The sequence below is a fragment of the Oncorhynchus masou genome, unplaced genomic scaffold (genome assembly GCF_036934945.1).
Source record: "Oncorhynchus masou masou isolate Uvic2021 unplaced genomic scaffold, UVic_Omas_1.1 unplaced_scaffold_1666, whole genome shotgun sequence".
NCBI classification, from domain to species: domain Eukaryota; kingdom Metazoa; phylum Chordata; class Actinopteri; order Salmoniformes; family Salmonidae; genus Oncorhynchus; species Oncorhynchus masou.
The window spans coordinates 114931-124480 of NW_027006790.1; the positions used below are offsets into that span (position 1 = coordinate 114931).

General features: G+C 50.0%; 2 non-coding genes and 1 pseudogene across 2 annotated transcripts; 2 read left to right on the forward strand and 1 right to left on the reverse strand.

Annotated features, from left to right (window-relative positions):
• Positions 1–1469: 1469 nt before the first annotated feature.
• On the forward strand, positions 1470–1645 carry LOC135531868 (U2 spliceosomal RNA; annotated as a pseudogene).
• A 343-nt stretch (positions 1646–1988) lies between these two features.
• Positions 1989–2107, forward strand: LOC135531835 (U5 spliceosomal RNA). Its single transcript, XR_010454207.1, has one exon. It is a non-coding gene; the product is annotated as a U5 spliceosomal RNA (small nuclear RNA).
• Positions 2108–8146: 6039 nt separating this feature from the next.
• On the reverse strand, positions 8147–8263 carry LOC135531831 (U5 spliceosomal RNA). The gene has a single exon (XR_010454203.1). It is a non-coding gene; the product is annotated as a U5 spliceosomal RNA (small nuclear RNA).
• Between the last annotated feature and the right edge of the window lie 1287 nt (positions 8264–9550).

Consider the following 9550-nt stretch of genomic DNA (forward strand, 5'->3'; position numbering starts at 1 on the left):
AAAATATATTGATATGACTGCCGATTGTATTAAACAGAGAAATGTTGAGTGGTTTTAAATGTGTTAATATTGGATTGTGGCGGGATGGTCTAAAAGAGAAGATTAGAGGGTTAAGTGTTGACGACGCAAGACGGACGGATTTTCTTTTAAAGAGGGAGCGGATAGCTTTGAATAAATGAATTGACATTGAGCTGGAAAAAGTTGATAGGGTGGAGGGTTATGATGTGGCAGGCTTTATGAAAGCTCAGGCTGCTGTACATAACATTGAAAAGAGTGCATGTATGGGGGCAATGGGGGGGATCAAGGCTGTAGTGAGGTTTTAGGTTTTATTGATGCTAAATTACCTGATGCTGAATGAAAAATGTATGGCAAAGATATGACGGTTAAGGAGATATTGGAGGACATCTTGGCCAGTAATAGGAAAAAAAGTCTGTGATCAGATGGGCTGAAAAGTGAGTTTAATCATCAATTTGTGGATATTTTAGCACCTGTATTGTTGGACGTGTACATGGAACAGGCACAGATAGTTCCAGAATCATTGTCCACAGGATTGTTAAATATTATAAAACCAATGGAAAATTTGAGGCCTTTAAGGTCACGGAATACTGATAAGATTTTGGCAAGGGTATTCGCTAACCGTGCTAATAAAGTGATGGGGAGTATCGTATCTGAGTCAGATGTACAGCGTTCCTGGGAGGGATATTATGGATATTACTTGTACAATAAGGGATGTTGTTTGACATATGACTGTTGAGGGAGGCATAGTGCTTAGCCTAGATTTGAACAAGAAAACTAACTTGTGAGGGATGTAATGGAGATGCATGGATGAATGTGTGCAAGTGTTAATGGTGCACCTAATCAAAAACGAATCAACCAGATCACAAAACAAAATGGTACTTGTGGAGTGAGAGAGAGAGGCAGGACTGGGCACCAGGACCTTTTATCACCTAGTTGATCAAAAAACCCAGGTGCAACTTGTCACCTTAACGACCCAATCAGCTCCACCTGTCCCCAATCTGCAAATATAAACACAGAGAAGGAGGCAGGGAAACCGAGGGGGTATAACACCCACTACTATGAAAAGCAGGAACTAACGAAGACCTGAAAACAAAACCCACAACCACACAAATACACCAATACAACTGATCAAAAACCATAACGGTTCAGACACAAAATAGTATACAAACCATAAAGGTTAAGAGGCCCACCGTATGCCCATGATACCAACCCAACCAAATCACCTGACCCCAACCAACCTCAGCAACCACGGTACCTGGAAGCAACAATTTAATAGAAAGAAATGGAGACCAAGTGACAGGAGAGCAGAAGCCAGAGCAACAGGAAGGACAAAATAAACCCTGTAAGGGAGGTATGACGGGGAGGGATGATGCTCCCCTGAGATTTTATTTTGGTGTTTCTTTGATTATTACATTAAAATACCAAGTTTTTTGAATGTTTGAACATAATAAATTATTTTTTTCCACAAAAAAAAACTGTTCTTATCAGTTTAATATCTGATACGTCGCCCGTCGGGGGACCTTATATTAAATGGATTTTTTGAACAGGGAGTCGGAAATGGGGCTTGCTCCGTCCGCTCCACGCATCGACCCGGTATTGCAGTACCTCCGGGAACGGTGCAACACTTTTCTCCCGTTGTCAAGGAAAAGTACAAACTCACAAAGCTATGTAAACAGCTAGCTGCTAGTTAGCTAGCTAGCTAGCAGAAGAAGAGAAGGGACAAAAAAATTCAAACTGAAAGAAGGGTGAAGCGCTCTTCAATGGGGTCCCCCGTTTCTCGCCATTTTAGTAAAAAAAAAAAAAATTGGGCCAGGATAGTGTGTGTGTGTCTCTCTGTGCCGTGTCTGTGTCTGTGACCTTTTTTTTATCCACAGCCCTCAAACTCGGAAGAGTGGGTTCCGGGAGCACCCGTGGGAACCCGGCCGAGAGTGCACAGAGTGCGTCTCGGGCCCCGACCTCTGGCTTCCATACAACTCTGGTTTCTCTTCATTACTCACAAGCCTTTCGCCTTTTACTAAAGACTTCCGTGGAGAGGAATAGTTACACGAGTTCAACGTATTTTTGGAGGGGCTTTGCTTCTTGCAGAGCCCGGTATCTTCTTTCAAGAGAAATTGACAGAGGTGGGCCAGGATAGTGACTTAAAGACGCATTAGCGACTTTCTCCAAAAAACACCTGTCTTTCTTTCTGTCTGTCGCCGGGTGGGTGGGTGAGGAGGGAGGGAGGGTTGGTTGGAGACGGCTTTTGCAAACCCTCTGAGGTCTGTCGAGGCCCCGGGGCCCGGCGTTTGCAGGGTTCCATTTGTGGGTTATCGCTTCTCGGCCTTTTGGCTCAGATCAAGCTTGGTACCGAGGTGCCCCAAAGCCCGCTGAGTCAGAAGGTCGAAGGAAGGCAGGAGGGAGTACGTGTTTGTTTTTGGTGGGAATCGCGTTTTCCGATTTTTCACTATTCTTTTTGGCTTCTTTTTGGAAAGAGAGCTTTTTGTTTATTGAGAAGCGTGTCATTGTCCAGGGTGGAAATGGCACGCAACTCTTCCAGCAAGATTGTACCAGGAATTGGGATGGCCAACACGGTGAGATTCGCTTGGAGGAATAAAGAGATGGAGCAGTTTGGAAGAGAGACTTTCGGGAGAACCATTTTAATGGGGACCCTGAGTTTGGAAGTGAAGGACGTGCTATGCCTCCAAGCGAATCCAATGGAGGGAGGTTATGACGTGACGCTGCACACGGAGGAGATGCATGACAAGATACTGAAGAAGGCAAGAGAGGATGGAAAAGAGAGACCCTGTGCCATTACGAGGTGACCAGCCTGGGAAAAAACAATTTCAGGGTGATCACCGTCACCATGTACAATCCACATGTGAAGGACGAGGAGGTGAGGGCCTTTCTGGGGAGATATGTTGACAATGTCTCCTCAACGAGGCACCTCAGGGACTCCCTGGGATTCTGGAACGGGAAGAGAGGGTTCCAGGTGCTACTCAGGGAGGACCCGAAGGGTTTTGGTGGCTACCTCCATCCTCCAGCGATGTTCTCCCTGGGGCTGACAGGGGGACACTGTATTATGCCCTTGAGCCTCCGTTCTGCAGGCGTTGGCCCTACGGCCATATCCTGGCCTCGTGCAGCACCAGAAAGTGCAGGTACTGTGGATCGGCAGAGCACGAAGCCAAGGAATGTGACGAGCCCAAGGTTTGCCACGGGTGTGGCTCGTCAGTACACCTGTGGCGTAATTGCCCGACTCGTCAAAGGTCGTACGCGTCTGGAACGGGGGATGGGGGGGAGAAGAGAAAGAAAGGGAACGGACGACGGTGATGGCACAGGGGTAAAGACTGCACGGAAAGAGGGAGGCGGTGAGTGAGAAGAGAGGAGAAGAGGAGGTGGAAGGAGCGGAGAAGAATGAGGCGGAAGGAGCGAAGAAGAGGGAGGCGGAGACAGTGGAGAGAAAGGAGGCGGAGGACGAACGGTGAAGGAAAAGAAGAGAGAAGAGAAGACGGGAGCAGATGGGGAAGATGGAAGGAAGGAGTGGGGGAGTGATCTGGTGGAACAGATGAGGGAGATGGTGGAGGGACTGGCGGGGATGGAGGACATGGTCACCCCTTTGCCGCCATCTCAGAGGAAGAGAGGGAAGAAGAGGATGGATCTGGGGGACGGGAAGAGGAGAGTTGATGAGGGGGTAGCAAAGAGAGGGATGGGGGAGGGAAAAGTTTCTCTTGGCTCATTGTTTTCTTCTGCCCCTCAGGATATGGTGGAAGGTGAATCCCTGGAAGGGGCTCAGGACTGTCTGGCTGGGAGTTCTCAACTCCTCTTTGAGGAGATGGGGTCCCCTAGCCTCGACCCGGAAGCTTTCAGGGAGGGAGTAATGGAGGGCGGTGGTGGAGAACCCAGGATGCAGAGCACTTCAAGGCCTAACACCGTACCTGCATCCTGGGTTGGAGAAATGGAGGAGGACGGGGGGGACGTCAGGAGAGGAGAAGGCGTCCCCGCCGGATGTGATGGAGCAGGGGAGCATCGGGTGAGCCTCCTGTTTTTGGTTTGGGTTTATTTGTTGTAAATAATTAATGATTATTGCTATTAAATTGTTTAGTTTAAATGTAAGGGGTTTGAGGGATTTTGTTAAGAGGTGGGCGGTGTTTAGTTTTTTAGAGGGGGTGGGTTTTGATGTTTGTTTTGTACAGGAGGTTCACCTGAGGGATGGAGGGGATGTCGTGAGGTTTAAGAGGGAGTGGGATAAGGGAGAGTCATTCTGGAGTATAGGAGGGGTGCACTCGACAGGTGTAGTTATTTTGTTTGGGAATAGGGAGGTAAAGGTAGAGGGCACTTTTGTTGTAATGCAGGGGAGGGTTTTAGGGGCGGATGTCACATTTAGGGATAGTAGGTATAGGTTAGTGGTGGTGTATGGGCCACAGGTGGCGGCAGACAGGAGGGAGATGGTGGACTGTCTGACGCCCCTGTGTGTCACAAATAGACACTTGGTTATAGGAGGTGATTTTAACATAGATTTGGGGATAGTACTGCAGGCGCTATCACCGGGCTAATGGCTTGCCATGGTCTGGTTGATGGCGGCCTGCACACTACTCCGACATTGGCCGGTCCTACATGGCGCAACTCCAGGGGGGTTGCGCGGAGGCTCGACTACATTTTTGTATCCAGGTCTTTGGGTCAGTTGTCTGGGCGCCTGTTACCTGTGTTCTTTTCGGACCACGACGGGGTGTTCCTGCAGGTGGGGTCGCCAGTCTGAGTCTTCGGTAAGGGGTCCTGGAAGTTATATCGGGATGTGCTGGAGGAGCAGGCTTTCGTTGATGCCTTTTTTGGTTTATTTCGGAGGCTTGATGGCCTCCGGTCCATGTGCGAGGGGTGTTAGAGTGGTGGGATTTGGTTAAGGTAAGGATTAGGGCCTTTATAATAGGATATTGTAAGAGGAAGAAAAGGGAGGAAAGGAGGGAGGGGGATCGTATCCAAAGGTTAATAGAACTCGAGTACGAGGCAGGCAACCTCAGCGGGTCTATTGACTGGGAGAGATTCTCAGCCCTGAAGGCGCAGCTCTTTCCTGGAGCGTGCGCATAGTGGCTTTTTAGAACATAATGAGACTTGTTCCGCTATGTCCTTTAATCTGTTAGGGCCAGGCAGAGTAGGAAGGTAATGAATGGAGTTAGAGGAGAAGATAGTAGTGTAGCTAGAGAGCCGGAGGAGATGGTCAGAGTGACCACTAACCATTTCCGAGGTTTCTTTCAGGCTTTGCAAGGACTCGTGACTGACAAGGTCCCTTGCCATTATTGGGGACTTCACCCGAGCATCGGGAGCGGTTCTGAACCACGCAAAGTCTTCTGTTAAATTTTTCGGAAGATGGCGCGGCAGAACGGATGTGCCCGGGGGGTTATCTCTCTGTGAGGGGGCCCTGAGGATTCTCGGGGTCCATTTTGAGACCTCTGGCTCAGCGACGCTGAACTGGAACATGGGTATCGCAGTGGTACAGAAGAAGCTGGCAATGTGGAAGGCTAGGTCTTTGTCTTTTATGGGCAAGGTCCTGGTCCTAAAGGTGGATGTATTGCCATCTCTTTTGTACTTTGTACTCCAGGGGGTTGCGGAGGCTTGACTATATTTTTCTATCTAGGTCCTTGGGTCAGTTGTCTGGACGGCTGTTACCTGTCTTCTTTTCAGATCACGACGGGGTGCTCCTGCAGGTGAGTTCTCCAGTCTGCCTCTTCGGTAGGGGTACTGGAAATTAGATCGGGATGTGCTGCATGAGCAAACTTTCGTTAATGCCTTTATTGGTGTGTTTCGGGGCTTGAAGGCCTCCGGTCCATATGCGAGGGGGTGTTAGAGTGGTGGGACTTAGTCAAGGTAAGGATTAGGGTCTTTATTATAGGATATTGCAAGAGGAGAAAAAGGGAGGAAAGGAGTGAGGTGGATCATATCCAAACGTTGCTCGAGCTCGAGTACGAGGCAGGCAACCTCGGCGGGTCGGTCGACTGGGAGAGATCCACTGCCCTGAAGGCGCAGCTCAGGGAGCTGCAGGAGCGGAAGGCTCGAGCTTTCCTGGAGCGTGCGCATAGTGGTTTTTAGAACACAACGAGACTTGTTCCGCTATGTTCTTTAAATCGGTTAGGGATAGACAGAGTAGGAAAGTAATGTACGGTGTTAGGGAAGAAAATGGTAGTGTAGCTAGAGAGCCGGAGGAGATGGTCAGAGTGACCACAGACCATTTCCGAGGTTTCTTTAAGGAGAGGGAAGTAGATGTAGAGCAGGGAAGTGTGTTCTTAGAACACTTGTCCCGGCAATTGCCAGAGGACATTAGAGAAGCGCTGGAGGCTCAGATCTCCCTTGAAGAGGTTGAGAGCGCCCTCAGGAGGATGGGAAAAGGGAAGGTACCTGGGATGGATGGGCTTACCTCAAGTTTTTGGGGATACTCGGACCGGTGGTCCTCGAAATCTTGAAGGCCATCCTCGAGACGGGGGTCCCGGGAGGATCAATGGCCGTCGGTGTGCTGTCACTTCTTTACAAGAAGGGGGACGCCACAGACCTTGGCAACTGGCGGCCATTGACCATGCTGTGTGTAGACTACAAGCTGCTTGCAAAGGTCCTAGCGGATCGGTTGCGCACGGCCCTTCCCTACGCCGTTCATGAGGATCAGACGTGCGGGGTAGAGGGCCGCTCTATCAGGTGGAACCTACAGTTGGTCAGGGACTCCATCGCTTGGGTAGAAGATAGAGGGCTGCCTTTAATGGTAGCAGCGCTAGATCAGGCGAAAGCCTTTGATCGCGTGAATAGATCTTTTCTTTACAGGGTATTAGGTAGATTAGGATTTGGGGAGAAGTTTATAGGATGGATCCGTACTCCTGCATCCTGGGTCCTCCACCAACACTCTCCCTGCAGGCTGCCTGTCTGAGAGTAGGGGACCCCATCTCCTCTCACTCTCCACTAGCAGACCAGGGGCTGAGGAGAAGAGAGAGTTCAAAAGACGTTACCCTCCCCCATCCCTCTCTTGGCTCCCCCTCCCCATCTACTCCCCCTCCCCACCTACCGAGCCCCCTTCATCTTCCGTGTAGGAGGTAGCGGGGAGACACCACCCCTCTTCCCCGCTAGCTCCTCCACCATTTCCCTCATCTCTTCTACCAGGAAACTTGACATACTATCTCCCCACTTCCTCACCCCCCCTCCTCCCCCCACAGGTCCTGCCACAGGCACCCCCTCCCCCCTACAGGTCCTGCCACAGGCACCCTCTCCCTCCCCACAGGTTCTTCCACAGGCACCCCATCCCCCACCCCCACCACTCCCTCCGTTGATCTTCCACTCCCTTGGCTTCCTTCTTCTTTCCTTCTACTCCCGCATCTCCTCTCTTCCTTTCTCCTTCCGCTGTCACTCCATACAGCGTCTGCAAAATGGATGCTGACGTGCATAATATAATGTCCCCCTGTCAGCCCCCAGGGAGAACATAGCCGGAGGATGAAGGTAGCCGCCCAGCCCGTTCGGGTCCTCCCTAAGGAGGGCTTGAAACGCCCTCCTTCCATTCCAAAAGCCCATTGAGTCTTTGAGGAGCCTTGCTGAGGAGACACTATTCATGTACCTCCCCAGGAAGGCCCTCACTTCCTCATCTTTAACATAAGGATTATACATGTTAACCGTGACAATCCTATAGTTGCTCCTTTCCAGGCTTGTCACTTCGTAGTTGCCCATCAGCTTCGTAACTCCCACCGCTCTTGCCCTTCGCAAGACCTCATCGTGTTTTTCTTCAGTGTGTAACGCCACATCAAAAGTGCCCTCTAATGAGTTGCCTTGAAGGCAAAAAACATCCTTCACTGTCAACTTAAGTATCCCGATAAGGATGGTCCTTCCAAACGTTTCCCGTCCATAATGCACAGTCTCCTTATCCTTCCACGTGAATTGCACTGTGTTTGCAAGCCCAATTACAGGAATTGGCTTTTTTCCATTCTTTTGCTCCATCTCCGCAAGGAGATTGGAGCTCTCTTCTCCACTCATGCTTTCTTCCTAGAAAATAATTATCCAGGAAAGAAACCCCAAAATGGCCGAAAATCCAAAAAAAATTACCGCTCTCCGACTTCGACCTTTTGACTCAGCGGGCTCTGGGGCACTATCCTGGCCCACCTCTGTCAATTTCTCTTGAAACAAGAAACCGGGCTCTGCAAGAAGCAAAGCCCCTTCAAAAATACGTCGAACTCGTAAGTATTCCTCTCCACGGAAGTCTTTAGTAAAAGGCGAAAGGCTTGTGCGTAATGAAGAGAAACCAGAGTCGTATGGAAGTCAGAGGTCGGGGCCCGAGACACACTCTGTGCACTCTAGGCCGGGTTCCCGCGGGTGCTCCCGGAACCCACTCTTCCGAGTTTTCGAGGGCTGTGGATAACAAGAAGGTCAGAGACAGAGAGAGACAGAGACAACCCTTCACACAGGAGCAACAGATCAATAGACACCCCTCCCAGACCTGCAGGACCCCCCCCTGGACCTACACATAGAGAACCCACGCCAAGAGGAATTTCACCCAGACACATCCACTCCCCCATGTCAACCATGCCCACACCCCATTTAGACCCCATCAGATCAGACCTATGCCACTCCTGCCCACCCCATGCACCCCACCCCCGCAAAGAGGGTCTCAACATGGAAGCCACACATACGCCCAGGTAGTGAGTGGGAAAACAGTCCCAACTCCCACTCTCACACTCGCCCAAGCCAATGGCATGTACCAGATGCTCAGCAGGCTCTGCTCACACTTACTGGCCTGAGGCCAAACAACATTGAACACTATGGAACAAAAAGCCTTCACTATATCATCCTGGAATATCCAAGGCCTGAGGTCATCTGCCTTTGGCCTGAAGAGCAGAAACCCGGACTTCACCAAAGAAATCGGTAATACAGACATTGTCATCCTGCAAGAAACCTGGTATAGAGGAGACATACCCACTGGTTGCCCTCTAGGTTACAGAGAGCTGGTAGTCCCATCCACCAAACTACCAGGTGTGAAACAGGGAAGGGACTCAGGGGGTATGCTAATTTAGTATAGAGCAGACCAAACTCACTCCATTAAATTAATTAAAACAGGAACATTCTACATTTGGCTAGAAATTCAAAAGGAAATTATCCTAACAGAGAAAAATGTCCTCCTGTGTGCTACCTATATCCCCCACTAGAATCCCCATATTTTAATGAAGACAGCTTCTCCATCCTGGAGGGGGAAATCAATCATTTCCAGGCCCAGGGACATGCACTAGTCTGTGGCGACCTAAATGCCAGAACCTGACAAGAACCTGACAAACACCTGCCTGGAGCTGACAGCATTCCTCCACATATGCCCCCTAGGCACAACTATGACAACATAACCAACAAAAACGGGTCACAACTCCTGCAGCTCTGTCGCACGCTGGGTATGTACATAGTCAATGGCAGGTACACCTATAGCTCATCTCTTGGCAGTAGTACTGTAGACTACTTTATCACTGACCTCAACCCAGAGTCTCTCAGAGCATTCACAGTCAGCCCACTGACACCCCTATCAGACCACATCAAAATCACAGTCTACTTAAAC